Below are 17,742 nucleotides of genomic sequence, written 5' to 3' on the forward strand. Positions count from 1 at the left end.
AAATTGGGTAAATGGTATATGAGAACTCTGTGTACCATTTTTGCAACATTTCTGTAAGCCTAAAATTATTTCAAAATAAAATTGCTTAACAACAAGAAAAAAAAGGGCCAGCCATGGTGGCTCACACCTGTAGTTCCAGGACTTTGGGAGGTTCAGGCAGGAGGATCACTTGAGCCCAGAGTTCGAGACCAGCCTGGGCAACAAAGTGAGACCCTGTCTCAACAAAAGAGTAGCCAGCATGGCAGTGCATGTCTATGGTCCCAGCTACTCATGAGGCTGAGGTAGGAGGATCACTTGAGCCCAGAAGGTTTGAGGCTGCAGTGAGCCATGATCGTGCCACTGTACTCCCTACCTGGGTGAGTGAGACCCTTTCAAAGAAAGGAGAGAAGGCCAGAGCAAGAAGCAAGAGTGAGGGAGAAACAGAGAAAAAGAGAGGAAGAAACAGAGGGAGAGGGAAAGAGAGAGAGAGAAAAGCATTATGCTAAGTGAAAGAAGCCAGATATAAAAGGCTACATAGTTCTGAGACCATTTGTAAGACATTTTGAAAAGGCAAAACTGTTGGTACAGAAATCACATCAGTGGTTTCCAGGGACAGGGGTCGGGGAGTGAAGGGGAGCAGAGAAATTTTTAGAGCAATGGAAAATTCTACTATATTTTTGTGATTTTTTTCAACACTCATAGAATTGTATAATAAAAAGGGTGAATTTTATAGTGTCTAAGGAGTAATATGATAAATCTCACCTGCAAATAAGCAAGCAAGTCAACACGTTTTCAATGTATCCTGTCTCTTCTGCAATCAAAAAGACTGCAGAAGAAGATTGACACTGAAAAGAGAACAGGTTAGAGAAACATGGTGTAGTGTCTCCAGAACAACCTCAGGGGACAGGGCTGTCTGGCTGCCTAAAGTCATTTCTGCAGGGAAGGCAGGCAGACTGGCTGCTAGAGGGAAGTGAACAGACTCATGGGCCCCAGCAGCTACTCTGGTGAGCAGCTCCGAGACTCAGTGACAATGGTGACATCCAACCAACATGAATATCACCCCAGTGCTTGATTTAAAAAAAGCTTGGGGAAAATGGATTGCCATGACCTTCAACTAGCATGGGCACGATAAACTTTTAACAAACTTCAATTTACCTGGAAAACTCAGTAAGGAACAAATGAGGTGTTACTATAGTTTGTGGGTTTTTTGTTAAAATCTGGAAAAACTTAAATATATACAAAAATAAACAGTGTAGTATAGGGAACCCTTATATTCTCATCACCCAGCTTCAGTAATTAGGGGCATGAAGTTTTAAAAATATCGTTACAGATGACAATTATTAAACTTGCATGTCTTGAAAAGTGTGAAGATTAAAACTCTGAGTACTGCCTAACCGTAACTAAAAGCTTCTTATACGCTGTGTGAAATTACTTAGGCTATCATCTTGAGCTTAATACATATCTTTAATTATTTCTCCCAAAGATGAATATGGTTGTCTCCACTGCTGCTTTCTAATATATTTGAATCTGGAGATAACAATATAATACAGACTTCTAATTTGATCCAGAAAATTATTTTCTTCTTCTGTAGGTTTTTTTATTTTAAATATTAGAAAACATTTCCACTTACTGTAAAAGAATTTTAAAAAACTACTGAATAAACTGTCATATTTTTTATCAGGCATGAAGATAGGATTGTAAGTCATTAAGAATTTAAAAGAAATTAAGAACAATGATGCCTGGAATTATTCCCAAGATCATAAATGTTCATAACATAAAACTATTTTCTTAGTCTTTATTTGTGACTACAAAGTATTTTAAGACTAGACTAAAAGTCTAAATACATTTTAGTATTTGCTACTAAATAGTCTTTTAAGATACTACTACAAAGTCTTTATTGAAAACATCCTTTGTGCCAACATGTATCTGCTTTTCTAGGGGGTCAGGGCAGGCAGTGGTTCTAGTTTCCACAAGGTTACAACCCTGTTCAAATTTAGAAGCAATGTCAGAAGGGTGCCAGGGCATCACTGTAAGAGTTAGAGGAGAGGGGACTCAGGTTATCCAGCCCACTAGCCTCAGGGGTGAAAACTACCCTGGGTGAAGACTCCTGCCTTGATTTTATCTTCCAGGTGGGAAAAGAGGCCTTAGGGGAGGAAATAAACTCATTGATCAGTCATTGGGAGCTTTCTGGGTGCTAGGCAGGTTCTTATAAACTGACATTAATCCAAGTAATGTCATTTAATGATGCCTTTTCATGAAATCTGCAACTCGCCTAACAGATTTTTTTTAAAAGCCTGTATGTTCTCTGTGAAAAAGGGGGACACCCTACCAATTCTAAAAGACAGAAGTGAAATATTATATCAGAAATTTGAGAGAAAAAAATTTACAGAAAACTCAGGACCTGACGGCTTCACTGATGACCTGAATTCTACCAAATATTTAAAGAAGAACTAATACCAATTCTTTTCAAACTCTTCTAAAAAACTAAAGAGAAGGAAATACTTCTAAACTCATTTTAGGAGGCCAGTATTACCCTGATACCAAGGACGTTACAAGAAGAAAAACTACAGACCAACATCTCAGATGAACACAGACGAAAAATCCTCAACAAAATACTAACAAACTGAATTCACTGACACATTAAAAGCATCATTCATCATGATTAAGTGAGATTTATCCCTGGAATCCAAAGATGGCTCAACATACACAAATCAATTAACGAGATATACCATATTAACAAAATGGAGGACAAAAACTGTATCATCACCTCAACAGATGCAGTAAAAGCATGTGACAAAATTCAACATCCTTTCATAATAAAAACTCTCAATAAAATAAGTGCAGAAAGAAAGTACTGTGACACAGTAAGACCAAATATGACAAACTCACAGCTAAATCATACTCAACAGTAAAAAGTTGAATGCTTTTCCTCTAAGATCAGGAACAAGACAATGATGTTCACTCTCACAATGTCTATTCAGTGTAGTACTAGATGTCCTAGCCAGAGCAATTATGCAAGGAAAGGAAGTAAGAGTCACCCAAATAGGAAGGGAAGAATTTTTCTATATATAAGTTTTCTACATATAAGATAGTTATCTGTATAAAATATAGATATATAAGATGTATATAAGATATACAGAGAGATATATAGAGATATATAAAATATATAATATACAGAGACATAGATGTATAAGATATATGAGATTTCTATATATAAGACCATGTTATCAGCATGATCCCTGTTTGATGATAATATGATTTTATATACAGAATACCCTAAAGATCCAACCAAAAAAAACTGTTAGAACTAATAAACAAATTCAGGGAAGTTGCAGGATACAAAATCAACATATAAAAATCAGTGGTGTTTCTATACACTAACAACAAACTCTATGAAAAAGAAAATAATAAAACAATTTCATTTATAATAGCATTAAAAAAAAAACTTTAGGTAAATTTAACCAAAGAGGTATAAGACCTGTACACTGAAAACCATAAAACATTGATGTGAGAAAAGAGACACAAATAAACGTAAAGGTATCCCATGTTCATGGATTAGAAAAATTAATGGTTGTTAAAATGTCCATACTACCCAAAGCAATCTACAGATTCAATGTAATCTCTAGCAAAATTCCAATATTTTTCACAGAAATAGAAAAAACAATCCTAAAGTTCATATGGAATTGCAAAAGACCCTAAATAGCCAAAGCAGTCTTGAGCAAAAGGAACAAAGCCAAAGACATCACACTCCCTAATCTCAAAATATATTATAGGACTATAGTAATCAAAACTGCATGGCACTGGCATAAAAATGGGCACATCAACCAATGGAATAGGATAGAAAGCCCAGAAATAAGCCCAAGTATTTACAGTCAATTGATTTTTGACAAAGGTGCTAAGAACACACAATGGGGAAAGGAAAGTCTCTTTAATAAATAGTATCAGGAAAACTGAATATCCACATGCTGGATAACAAAATTGAATCCTTATTTCACACCATATACAAAAATCAACTCAAAATAGATTAAAGTCTCAAACGTAAGACCTGAAACTGTAAAACTAATAGAAGACAACATAGGTGAAAACTTCGTATTAGTTTGGGCAATCATTTCTTGGATAGGACCCCAAAAGCAACAAAAGCAAAAATAGACACGTGGGATTGCATTAAACTAAAAAGCCTCTGCACAGCAAAGAAAATAATTAACAGAGTAAAGAGACAATCCGCAGACTGGGAGAAAATATTTGCAAACCATGCATCTGATAAGGGGCTCATATCTAAAATATATAAGAAACTCAATAGCAAAACAAAACGAATAACCCAGTTAAAAAATGGACAAAGGACCTGAACAGGTATTCCTCAAAAGAAGACATATGAATGGTCAACAAATACATGAAAAAATGCTCAACATCGCTAATCACCAGGGAAATGCAAGTTAAATCACACTGAGCTACCACCTCACGCGTGTTAGAATGGCTATTATAAAAAAGATGAAAGACAACAAGTGTTGTCCAGAACGTGGAGAAAAGGGAACCCTGGTACACTGTTGGTGGAATGTAAATTAGTACAGCCATTTTGGAAAACAGTATGGAGGCTCCTCAAAAATCTAAAAATAGAATTACCATATGACCCAGAAATCCTACTTCTGGGTATATATACAAAGGAATTGAAATCAGTATGTTGAAGAGATATCTGCATTCCTGTGTTCTTTTCAGCATTATTCACAATAACCAAGATACAGAAGCAACTAAGTATCTATCAACTGAGGACGGGATAAAGAAAATGTGGCACATATATACAATGGAATACTATACAGTCTTAAAACAGAAGGCAATTCTGTCATTTGCAACAACGTGGATGAACCTGGAGGGCATTAGGCCAAGTAAAATTAGCCAGGCAGAGAAGGACAAATAGCATATGATCTCACTTATATACTTGGGGTCTAATAAAGTTGAACTCATAGAAGCAGAGTAGAATGATGGTTACCAGGGGCCTGGGGGAGGGCAGATGGGGAAGGGAGGGATGTTGGTCAAAGGATACAAAGTTTTAGTTAGATAAGAGGACTAAGTTTTAGCGATCTACTGCACAGCATCGTGACCACGGTTGATGACGTATTGTATATTTCCAGGAGAGTAGATTTTCACCACAAAAAATAAGTAGGTGAGGTGATGGATATGTCAATTAGCTTGATTTAATCTTTCTACAAATGTATACGTATATCAAAACACTACATTGTACCCTATATATAAATTTGTCAATATTAAATATATAAATATATATTTACATATTTATATAAAACATAATACATGCTAAGTATAATGCAATGAACTGCAAAAAGTTGTACAGCCTCCGAATAAATACTTTTTGAACGCCTATGAGCTAAATAAATGCAATACATCAGTCCCAGGTGTCTCTACTAAGGGGCCCCACTCCCGCCCGTTCCATCATCTGCTTTCCTCAAGGTCGTCTCCACCCTCCTATCTGCTGACAGCCGGCCTCTGACCCAGTTCATCACTTTCCCGGGTTTCCGGGCGCCACCCCCTTCAGGTTTTCCTCCTACTCCTCCAGCCCTGCCTCTCTGGATCTCCCATCTTCCCAGCGCTCCAGACTGCATGCGGCCTCCCCGCCCCCTGGGTCCAAGAGGCAGCTTCCACTCCACGCGGGCAAGCCTGAGCTCCAGAGCCGTCCTCAAGCCTCCTCCTCCCGAAGCACTGGGGCACCATCCTCCCGGCTGCTACTCGGGCCCAGGGACTAGGCCCTGAGCCTTCCCTTCTCGTACGCCCCATAGCCAAGCTGCTCAGTAGATCCCGACGGCTCGACCTTCAAACTACGTCCGGAATCCCACCCCTCTCCACGCCCACTGCCTCCACCCCGGCCACCTTCCTCGGTCATCCTGGCTGCCGCAGTGACCAGGGTGACCTTTCTGAAAAGGGAGGCTCTGTTCGGAGCCCTCGTGGAGCTCCCCAGCACAGCGGCCTCGCAGGCCCACCCGCTCGGGTGGGATTACTTTCCAACTCCGTTTCCTGCCCCCTCCCTGATCTCCAGCCGCAACGACCCCACGCAGAGCCCGGATGACCTTGGGCCCCGCACGTGCTGCCGGCCCGCTAAGAGCTCGGGGTCCCCCTGGAGCGCGCCTTCCAGGCTTTCTCCTAGAGGCGCTTTGTCCTGACCGCGCACCCGACCTGAGGCACGGCTCACCTGGGGCAGCTCGCGCCCCCGAAGACAGTCTCCCACGCCCCGCCCCCCGGGGTGCCTCCCTCCCAGCTCTCCGTACCCACCCACCATCCCCCACATCCCCTCCTCCAACCGCTACCCAATCACCAGCCCAGGACCGCAGGGCAGAGGCCGGGCTGCGCATGCGCACCGCGGACCAGCGCTACCTCCGCCCGCCAGCCCGCGGCCGGCCCTGGGCTGTGCGCGCAACCCCGAGAGAGCAATGCGCGGTCGGGACCCAGTAGCTGGAGCCAGAGCCGGAGAGGCCTCGGAGACCCGGGCCCGGCGCGGGCAAGGACGCACCTGCAGGAGGCGGGCGCGGCGGCTGGAGAGGAGGCCGCGGGGCGGAGCGGCTCAGCGTTCTGCTCGGCTGCAGCGGCCCCTGCCGGAGACCCGGGCGCCGGGGTTGTCTTTATAATTGAAGGATTGTCTGTGCTTTATTTGGGGTGGGGGTGGGGGTGGGAGTGGGAGTAGGGGTAGGGGGCGGCGGGTCGGAAGAGGCGCGGTGACTTTCTTCGTCTTTGTCACCTTCCAGGGTTCATTCCACTGCCCAAATATGTAGTGAGTTACTATCGGCTTTGCTTCCTCTTTCAGCAAACAGCTGGATCACACAACTTCAGGACAGAGGATTTTAAGTGTTGGGGTCATTTTCCCTGAAACGATTTCAAATGATGGTGAGTTGGTTCCCAGGCCAGCCCACCTAACCTCGAACGCAGTGATGAGTGCGCTCTGACTGCTGAGCTGAGAGCCCCGGTGACTCAAGTGGCTCCGCAGGTCCCCGTTCCCTTAAAATCGGAGTCTTTCCTTTTCTTGGATTTGGGCTTACCACCAGCACCTCTTGGCAGAATGGAATTGCTTGCGGGCATGTCAATGGACTAGAAAGGGAAGTAAGTGGTCTGAGAACTTGGGGGCCAAAAATGTTACATTAACATTTTTTGCCTACCTAAAATCTCAGCCACTTTCCACAGTTTGGCTGGAAATTCAGCCCATATTGAAGCCCCTCTCACTCCTGCAGGTGTTACCAGCAACTTAGGGGTTTATGGAGTAACGAAATTGGGGAGGGCCTCACATCCCGCTGCTTTTTTTTCCCCTAACGTGTATGGTGCTTACTCTGAGCCAGACACTTTTAAGAACTTCACATTATTAACCAATTTAAATCATACCCACCACCTGATGAAATAGGTACTGTTGTCCCCACTTTATGGGTGGGGAAACTGAGGGCCAGGGAGGTCAAATAACTGCTCAAAGCACAAAACTGTTGAATAGTAGTGTTAACTAGGGCAGTCCTGGAGAAATCGCTCAGAGGGCAAAACTGAGAGTTCATTGTTTTCTTAAACAGTAGACAGCTGAAAATGCTCGTTTCTTTCTTTTTTTCTTTTTGTTTTATTTATTTTTTATTATACTTTAAGTTCTAGGGTACATGTGCACAACATGCAGGTTTGTTACATATGTATACATGTGCCATGTTGGTGTGTTGCACCCATTAACTCGTCATTTACATTAGGTATATCTCCTAATGCTATCCCTCCCCCTCCACCCCAAAACAGGCCCCAGTGTGTGATGTTCCCCTTCCTGTGTCCAAGTGTTCTCATTGTTCAATTCCTACCTATGACTGAGAACATGCAGTGTTTCGTTTTCTGTTCTTGTGATAGTTTGCTGAGAATGATGGTTTCCAGCTGCACCCATGTCACTACAAAGGACATGAACTCATCCTTTTTTATGGCTGCATAGTATTCCATGGTGTATATGTGCCACATTTTCTTAATCCAGTCTGTCATTGATGGACATTTGGGTTGGTTCCAAGTCTTTGCTATTGTGAATAGTGCTGCAGTAAACATACGTGTTCATGTGTCTTTATAGCAGCATGATTTATAATCCTTTGGGTGCATACCCAGTAATGGGATGGCTGGGTCAAATGGTATTTCTCGTTCTAGATCCTTGAGGAATTGCCACACTGTCTTCACAATGGTTGAACTAGGCTCATTGTTTCTTAAACCGTTTTGTTTCTTCGTTGTTCGTTTGTGTTTTCCTAGTCTCTTTATCTATAGGTAACCTAGCTTAAAGGAACTGCGGTTGGCCCGGGAGCTTCACTGCCCTTTGCCAAGTACCAGAGAAAGATAAGGCCTACTAGGAACCAGAGAAAACCAGAACCAGCCACCCCTTGTTATTTTTAGATCATTAATACATCATTATATGCTCAACTCCCGACCCACAGAAGAGAATCACCGCCATTTTCTGACAGTGCATTGTATGAAGAGGCATGTTTATGAAATGCACCTGTGCATCTAGAGTTCCCTTGCACACCTCCCCACTCCACATCTAATGCCTTACAATTCCCCAGCTTCCCAAAGCTCTGGAAGAAGGGGGTCTTTAACGTGAAAGTTTACTCCTTCTCCATTCCTGGCGAGGAATGAAACCCGCTTGCCTTTTTTTCCAGTTGATGTTCTTTCTTCGCAACCGAGACAGAGTAGGAAAAGAACGCAATTTACCAGTAACAGTAGAGCTGGGATTTGAATCTAAGTGCTTTGACTTCAAAGACAAGGTTCCAAGCTGCTACACATACCTCTTCTCATGAAAGTGTATTCCATTTCTTTTGTGCTTCCATATTGACCATTGTGAGTTAATCCTTTCAGTTGGAAGAAGAGGGAGACAGTGTCCATTACTGCAAACTTTCATGGTCCACAGGCCCAATATGTAGCCTTCACCACCCACAGGTTCTGCCACTTCTGGGGCATTGTATTCCATCAAGATCCAGGCACCTGCCATCCACATACCAGCCCTGGAACTCATCCCTTCTCCCAGGCTTGGAAACGCCAACTCTCCCTGACCAGTGTCGAGCCACGTCCTCATCTTGATACATCAGCCACTATCCTTTCCATCTTTCAGGCAACTCCAGCTTAATTTCTCGATGGCCTTGCCCTTCTGAAACAAAGGCTGTTCCCTTTTCCCAGAATGACTTTTCCTACTCCCTCCACATTAACTCCCCTCATCCTTCCAGTCCCAATTCATTTGTCCCTTGGTGGGGCAGGAGGGCGGGCAGCCTTAAACCCTCCTCCCTCCCAACTAGGTAAGGTCCCTTGTCTCTTAATATAAGCACCTGTAGCACTATGGCACTTATCCCAGTTGAGATTTTAAATGTATTTCTGTGTATTTGATTAAAGTTTCTCTCCTCCACCAGGCTGTGTAGGTGGCTTCTTGTTTTGTTTTGCTCCCCGTGGTATTCCCAGCACCTCAGGATCCCTTACAGTAGATGCTGAATTAGTAAATACATATTAAATAAATGAATGAACAATCTCACAGGAAAAGCAGCCTCAAACTCAGAAGATAATGACTTGGCTATCTTTACTAAAATTTAAGAGGCAAATGACCTTTTCTTTCTTTCTACTGATGAGTCTGTCTATAGCAGGACAAAACAAAAAATAAATAAACAAGATAGAGTTCATTGATAACGCCATCCTATTTACAGAGGTTTTCCTGGGACAGGTGAGTAGGTGATAGAGGAGTTCAGAAGCACATACACGATAAAATAATTTTGCCTATTTCCTTTGGTGAAATTCAGACATGTCAAGCTTTAACTCTGGAAAGAGAATCTCTCTCCATCCTGAGTTTTACATCCTCTTGGGATCTCTCACTTTACTAGTTATCACTTCCGTCTTTCAGGGGTGAACTGTCCTCTTTAAGTTTCCAGTGCAAATATAAATATGGAAATAAATGCCTAGGGATGGTTGACACCAAGAATGACCCTGCCCTGAGATGGAGGGTCACACACAGCACCATGAGTTGTGACTCTAACCTCCATCAGTTGGTCAGTGCATCTGCATGTAACATGTAGCCACAGCATTCTCCCAAACCTGCTACACAGAACAACATTGCACACACCACATCTTCAGAAATAAAATTGACATGAATAACTGAGATGTGGCAGACAGGAAAACGGGGATTGCAGAGGTTTGCATGCTCTGCAGTGAGGAAAGCTAGGTTGTCAGGACAAGTCTGCAACAGAAGGCAGTCTGGGGCCATGAGAACCAACACACTGTCTTTCAATGGCTGGATGGTTGGATGATGAGCCCATATTCTTTTTTTGGGGGGACAGAGTCTTGCTCTGTCACCAGGCTGGAGTGCAGTGGCGTAATCTCGGCTCACTGCAACCTCTGCCTCCCGGGTTCAAGCGATTCTCCTGACTCAGCCTCCCAAGTAGCTGGGACTACAGGCACCTGCCACCACGCCCAACTAATGTTTTTGTATTTTTAGTAGAGACGGTTTCACCATGTTGGCCAATCTGGTTTCGAACTCCTGACCTCAGGTGATCCACTTGCTTCAGCCTCTGAAAGTGCTAGGATTACAGGCGTGAGTCACCATACCCAGCCAATTAGCCCATATTTTTTTTTTTTCCTTTTTTTCTTTTTCTTTTCTTTTTGAGATGGAGTTTCACTCTTGTTGACCAGGCTGGAGTGGAGTGCAATGGCACGATCTTGGCTCACTGCAACCTCTGCCTCCTGGGTTCAAGCGATTCTCCTGCTTCAGTCTCCCTAGTAGCTGGGATTACAGGCATGCGTCACCACGCCCCGCTAAACTTTTTTTGTATTTTTAGCAGAGACGGGGTTTCTCCATGTTGGTCAGGCTGGTCTCGAACTCCCAACCTCAGGTGATCCGCCCGCCTCGGCCTCCGAAAGTGCTGGGATTACAGGCGTGAGCCACCGCGCCTGGTCCCATATTCTTAATATCTAGGAGCTCTGTTCTTCCTTTTTCACATTTATACCACCCAGTTTGTTGTTTATGTTTGTTTTGGTGGAGGCAACCACGTTGATCTTTTGAAAATATTTAATGGAATAATGACAATGTGTCCCCCACTGCCCCACTGGAACAGAATTTCTCAAGTGGTCTTTTTTGTTTCCACCTTTATCAGCAGATGTGGTTCTCCTTTCATATCTGCTATGGTTTGAACGTGTCCCCTCCAAATTTGTATTGAAACTTAATCCCCATTATGGTGGTATTGAGGTGGGGCCTTTTGGAAAGCGATTAAGTCATCAGTGCCCTGCCCTTGGGAATGGGTTAATGCCCTTATAAAAGAGGCTTCAGAGAGAGTTTACTTCTCTTGCTCTTATGCCTTCTGCCAGTGAGGATACAGTAAGGCACCATCTTGGAAGCAGAGAACATCCCTTATCAGACAGCAGTGTCAGTGCCTCCTTGATCTTGGACTCCCCAGACCCCAGAAATGTAAGAAATTTCTGTTTTGTTTGTTTTTTGAGACAGAGTCTCGCTCTGTCACCAGGCCGGAGTGCAGTGGCACTATCTCGACTCAACTGCAACCTTCACCTCCTGGGTTCAAGCGATTCTCCTGCCTCAGCCTACCAAGTAGCTATGACTACAGTGCCACCACGCCCGGTTAATTTGTGTATTTTTAGCAGAGACGCAGTTTCACCATGTTGGCCAGGGTGGTCTCAATCTCTTGACCTCATGATCCACCTGCCTCGGCCTCCCAAAGTGCTGGGATTACAGGCGTGAGCCACCATGCCCAGCTGAAATTTCTGTTCTTTATAAGTTACCCAGTCTGTGGTATTTTGTGACAGCAGCACAAATGGACTAAGACAGTACCCCAATCCATCTCCAATGAGGTGTCCAAGTTCTCTACTCTCCCTAGTGTTTACCGTTGGATGGAAGGTTGTCCATAGTTATTGGGTGGGGGTAGGAGAGAGTTTAATGGGGAAGGTCCATGCTTTGGGACCTCTTGTCTCTGATACCTTTCCACCCTGGTCCTTGGTCTCTACAATAGTTCAAGGATAAGGATCAAAGTCCTAGCAGGTTCCAAATGCTGATTTTCTCTCTGATGAGAGACTCGTGTAGTTTGGGGGGATTCTTTTAACCTTAGCTCCCTTGACATTGTCTGCTTAGATTCTGCATCTTGGTAGGTTTGGATCTTTTCCAGCAGAGGGCCCTTCTCTTGGCAGAAAGCTGGTAGAACAAGATTCTTTCCAAGAAAACTAGAAGCCAACTCCTTTTCCCATGGGGCCACATCAAGTCCGTGGAAAACGTGCCTGAATCTTTTCACTGCTGAATCCTGGAAACAGAGGCATTCCTAACACAACCCAAACTCTCTTGGGTCTGTTCCCTCAGGCCCACCTTTCCTGTGGGCTTTCACAGGTACATACCAGCTACCAGTCCCTGAGGTCCTCCAGCTCCAGGGACACAGGTCAAGCTCTCTGGGTGGCTTTCTGAAGCCCTCCTCGCTTGCCTTGAGGTGTAGGGAAAAGCTCTGTTCTGCTCCCCAGGGAGACATAAGAAACATACCTGCATTTTAACAACGATATCCAGAGAATTTTTTTCCTTTTACGTGTCTGTGGTGAGTGAGGGGCTAATAATGGCATACCAGTAATGATGGCTAATGTTCGCTGAGCTTTAAGCACCAGGCACTGTTCTGAACATTTCCCATGGATTATTGTAGTCTTCAGTCCTCACAATGACCCAGTGAGGTGGAGGCTTTGACTTTCTTCATTTTACCGTGTGGACAGATGAACTAACCTGCTCCTGGTCACGGAGCTGCTAAGTGCAGAGTCAGAATTTGGACCCAGGCCTTCTGGCTCCTGAGCCCATGCTGTTGGCCACTATGAATAGTCTAGCACCTCTCTTTAAAAGGTGCGGGTGCTTGTCACCTCTTTTCTTTTTCTTTCTTTTCTTTTTTTTTTTTTTGAGACAGAGTCGTGCTCTGTAGTCCAGGCTGGAGTGCAGTGGCACGATCTCGGCTCACTGCAAACTCCGCCTCCTGGGTTCACACCATTCTCCTGCCTCAAGCTACCGAGTAGCTGGGACTACAGGTGCCCACCACCACGCCTGGCTAATTTTTTGTATTTTCAGTAGAGACGGGGTTTCACTGTGTTAGCTAGGATGGTCTCAATCTCCTGACCTCATGATCTGCCCACTTCGGCCTCCCAAAAGTGCTGGGATTACAGGAGTGAGCCACCGCGCCTGGCATACCTCTTTTCTTCTCAGCCTTCTGACCTTAAGCAACATTTTGAGGCAAACAGGAACATTGCATATAATATCTTGGCACATGAAAACATATATATAATGTTGTACATTGTGTGTGTGTGTGTATATATAAAAAACGTGCATTTTCTTCTTTTGCTCCCTACATTGTCTCTATTTTCTCCTGCTTCCTTTTGTGTTTGTTTTGGTCTCTCATGTTGGAGACTTTCCCCAAGTATCTGATGATCTTTGACTGTCTGTTCATAGTAAGACACCAAAAATGGATAGGATGATGCCAGGTGGGGGTGGGGGTTGAGGAATGGCTCCACTGTTGGGCAAGGATAGAGCTAGTTCATTGGAGGACACAAAAAATGTCAGTCTTTGAGGCTTTCAGGTATTTAAAGAAGCATCATACAGTATCCTGTTGGTGGAAGGTATTTGCCTGTTGGCCAGAGTTTTCCTGACTGAGTTGTGGAAGAGGGTTTGGGATATGGTGGGATATTAAAATGTAGACTTTCTCTTAGTCCTTTTGTTTTTTTTTTTTTTTTTTTTTGCAGCATCTCTCCCTCACTCTCCTCTGCTTGCCGTCCCCAAGTTGTCCCCAAGAGTGGTGCAGTTTTTCAAACGAAGAAACCTTTTGCTTTGTACAAGCATGTGGGGAGGCGAAGGAGAGGAGGAGATAGGAGGGAGGGGGAAGGAAGCAGAATTTTTTAAAAAGCTATGCAGCTCTAGAAACTGAATCCTACTGATATTTTTGAAGGGATCGAGTTAAATGTATCAATCGCTTTAAGGAGAATTAACAGATTTATGATAGTGAACTTTCCTATTTAAAAACAATGTTTACCTTTCCATTTATTCAAGTCATCTTGTAAATCTCTCAGGAATGTTTTCAACTTTCTTCATATGAATTTTCCACATTTCCTATTTAATTTATTCCTAAATGTTTTATAATTAAAATTAAGTTGTGGAAGTTAACCAAAGGATGTGTTCATTTTGAAAAGTCATCTTTACATGAATTGAACAAAACAAAAGATAGTAGGTCATAAGCTAAGAAACATGAGAATGAAAATCCAGTATTCTTCAGACTGACTGGGTAGATGCGGCCACCTCTAGTTTAATCTCATCCATCCATCCATCTATACATCCATCACGGCATCCATCTATTTATATAATCATTCATTTATCTTTTATGTGCCAAAAACTGGCTAAGCCTTCAGTGTGAGCTCTGTATGAGTACTGATAATATTAGCAGTGCATGGATGAAATAATAAAACTTTGCTATTGTAGCAGGACGAACCGCAGACAAAACTCCTCAGACACCGGATTAAAGGAGGAAGAGGTTTTTCATTCGGCTGGAGGCGTTGGCAGACTCGTGTCTTAAGAGCTGAGCTCCCCGAAAAAGAAATTCTTGGCCTTTTTAAAGGCTTACAACTTTAAGGGGTCCATGTGAAAGGGTCGTGATAAATCGAGCAAGCGTGGAAAACGTGACTGGGGGCCACATGCATCAGCTAACAGAACAAAAAGTTTTACAATGCTTTTTTCATACAGTGTCTGGAATTTAACAGATAACACAAGTAGTTTAAGTCAGGGGTTGATATTATTACTTTTTTTTTAACTCCTAGGGTCGGGTGGTGGTGCCAAGGTTGTCTGGCTATTTATTTTACTTTTGTTTCTTTCTAACTTTTTGCTTTCTCTCTTTCCTCATGTCTTGTGAACTAGGCAAGGTGGGGGGAGGAGGGCAGCAGCAGTAGTAGTGATCTCCTTCCTTACTATCAAACATACTCTATTTTTTTCTCTTTAGCCCCCCTCAAAACTTTAAATACTGAAATTTAGTCTTTGCTTTTTCGCCCTTCCTTTCTAATACAGAGCTCTACAGGGTACCTGTTGGAAATGTTAACATTTTCCTTAGGCACATAAAGCATTTAAAATGTTTTTTCATTGGAGTCTTTAAGAAGTTTAATATAATCCAGTGAGAGGTCAAGGCAAAAGATTGAAGTTGAGGCAAAACTAGTGCATCGGCACTGTCCCTAATCATGACACTTTATTAGAGCAGTAGGAACAAAAAACGCCCTCAGGAACCACAAAGAAAAGAGCTTGAGTTTTAGTCTACTTCAGCGGACATTTGTCCATTTTATTACATATTTGATCTGTATTTATTTCATAAACAGATGTGATCACTTACTCCACTGAATGTGTGATAAACACTGGAGGGCATGTAGAAGCGTGTTGTAGGCAATGTTCTGTGGGGCTGAAAAGCACAGGATTTAAGAATCCAGTCTTCACCAATTCTGTCTTAGCATCTTGAACCTCAGATTTTTCACCGTTCAGATGGTGCTAATAATGCTCATTCTCAATGCATTGTTGTAAGGATTAAATGAAATAATGTATGAAGAGTATTTAACATAGTGCCTAGCATACAGTACCTCCCAATAGGCAGTTGCTGTTCATTTACTACTTTCCAGGACTAGGTTATGAAATTACTTTATATATTTCACTTTGAAATAACATCTGAGTAGTTATTAGCAACTATCAACCCCCTCATCTTTGTACTGTTTCATCAATCTCCTTGAAAAAGAAACCATATATCAACCCTCTTGGAAAGGCATAAAATGAATATTAACCAGATTCTGAAATTTCCGTCATGTCGAACAAGTGTGATTCTAAAACCAGCAGCATCAGCAACACCTGGAAGTTTTTTAGAAATGCTGAATATAAATCCCTACTCTAAAATGCTCCATCAGAATCTGCATTTTCAGATCCTAAGGTGACTCTATGCACTTTACGGTTTGAGAGTTGCTGCCCTTGTTTACCTACCAGTGGAAGTTCAAGAGGGCATTCACCTGATGATTTTTGGAAGCAGAGGAGGAGAATTAGACATAAGATGAGAAAAAAGCAGTGGAAACTCTTGGGACTTACCATATGTCCTGGCCTCACCCGGGTCCACAGCCCTTTGAACTTGCTTATCCTCCCCATGATGGATCTGCGTGGTATGAGATACAACCAAGAAAGGCATATCTGGTGAACTGGCAGGAAAACGGGGAAGGGGGCTCTCTAGAAGACACAGCACAGACTACGTGCAATAACACGACATAATCTGATTAGATCCTACCACGCGGTGCACACCAAAGGTTGATCAGTTTGGATCCTTAATCCTGCCACACAGTGCTTTGAAATCCACGTTTCACTATCCCATCTTAAGACTCCCCTAGCAGTTAAACACTTGGTTCCACATGGCCTGCTCAAATTGTGTCCAATTTGACACCATTTGGTGCTTGGTCTCACTAACAATTGAAACTGCCAACCATCTCAGTGACTCTTACAAATCTTAACGTCAGCTGTCCAGGGTTTAGTTTCTTAAGATGTGCTTAGAACTTTATTCTTTCTGGTAGGGTTATGTTATCTACACTGACAAAAATTAACCTACAAATCTTCCTAATGAGTGTCACAGCCGTAGCTTTTAAACGTGGGGCGTCTGAAACTTAGTTCCTCCCAATGGTTTTGGGTTCTGCACTGAATACTACAGATCACACACACAAATGCCAAAACACACAATAAGTCACTAAAAAAACCAAAAGTAAAGCTCACCCACAAACCACTAACTCATCAAGTCCTCGCTGTGCCGCTGGGCAGCCTGCTTTTATTCCCTTATCGGACCCCACCCACATCCTGCTGATTGGTCCATTTTACAGAGAGCTGATTGGCTTATTTTACAGAGAGTTGATTGGGCCATTTTGCAGAGAGCTGATTGGTCCGTTTTACAGAGAGCTGATTGGTCCATTTTGACAGCATGCTGATTGGTGCACTTACAATCCCTGAGCTAGACACAGAGTGCTGATTGGTGCGTTTACAATCCTTTAGCTAGACACAGTGCTAGACAGAAAAGTTCCCCAAGTCCCCACTAGATTAGTTAGATACAGAGCACTGCTTGGTGCATTTACAAACCTTGAGCTAGACACAGGGTGCTGATTGGTGTATTTACAATCCCTTAGCCAGACATAAAGGTTTTCCAAGTCCCCACTAGACTCAAGCCCAGCTGGTTCATCTAGTAGCTCGCTCTCCAGGGCTCCAGGCGGAGCTGCCCGCCAGTCCCGCGCCATGGGGTGGTCGATGGGACCGACCGGCAGCCACGGAGTCGGGGGCGGCTCCCGTCGGGGAGGCTCGGACGGCGGGAGCCCACCGCAGTGGCGGAGGGGTGGGTGGGGGTGGGGGTGGGTGTGGGTGGGTGGGGCGGCGGGGTCGGGCATGGTTGGGCATGGTCGGGCATGGCCGGGCATGGCCGGGCATGGCGGCTTGCAGGTCCTGAGCTTTGCTCCGCAGGGAGGCAGCTGAAGCCCAGCGAGAATTCGAGCGCAGCGCCGGCGGGTCAGCACTGTTGGGGGACCCGGCGCACCCTCCTCAGCTGCTGGCGTGGGTGCTAAGCTTCTCACTGCCCGGGGCCGGTGGCGCCAGCCAGCTACTACGAGTGCGGGGGCCCTCCGAGCCCACGCGCACCCGGAACTCGGGCTGGCCCATGAGTGCCGCACGCAGCCCTGGTTCCCGCCCGAGGCTCTTTCTTCACACCTCCCCGCAAACGGAGGGAGCCGGCTCCC

The 17,742-nt window shown here is 44.0% G+C and overlaps 1 protein-coding gene across 34 annotated transcripts in view; it reads right to left on the bottom strand.

Annotated features, from left to right (window-relative positions):
• Positions 1 to 6,554, bottom strand: part of SIRT5 (sirtuin 5) — a 40,248-nt gene extending 33,694 nt beyond the window's left edge. For 15 of the 34 annotated variants that reach the window (XR_012434231.1, XR_012434235.1, XR_012434227.1 and 12 more), the window contains exon 1: positions 6,176 to 6,216. The gene's annotated coding sequence lies outside the window, so the exon portion shown is untranslated. Of the gene's footprint in view, positions 1 to 741; positions 825 to 5,856; positions 6,014 to 6,053; positions 6,217 to 6,357 lie in introns of those variants that run through there. The other 19 variants (XR_012434232.1, XR_012434228.1, XM_074038843.1 and 16 more) reach the window with 7 other exon arrangements.
• Positions 6,555 to 17,742: the final 11,188 nt, after the last annotated feature.

The sequence above is a fragment of the Macaca fascicularis genome, chromosome 4, assembly GCF_037993035.2.
Source record: "Macaca fascicularis isolate 582-1 chromosome 4, T2T-MFA8v1.1".
In the NCBI taxonomy this organism is placed as follows: Eukaryota; Metazoa; Chordata; class Mammalia; order Primates; family Cercopithecidae; genus Macaca; species Macaca fascicularis.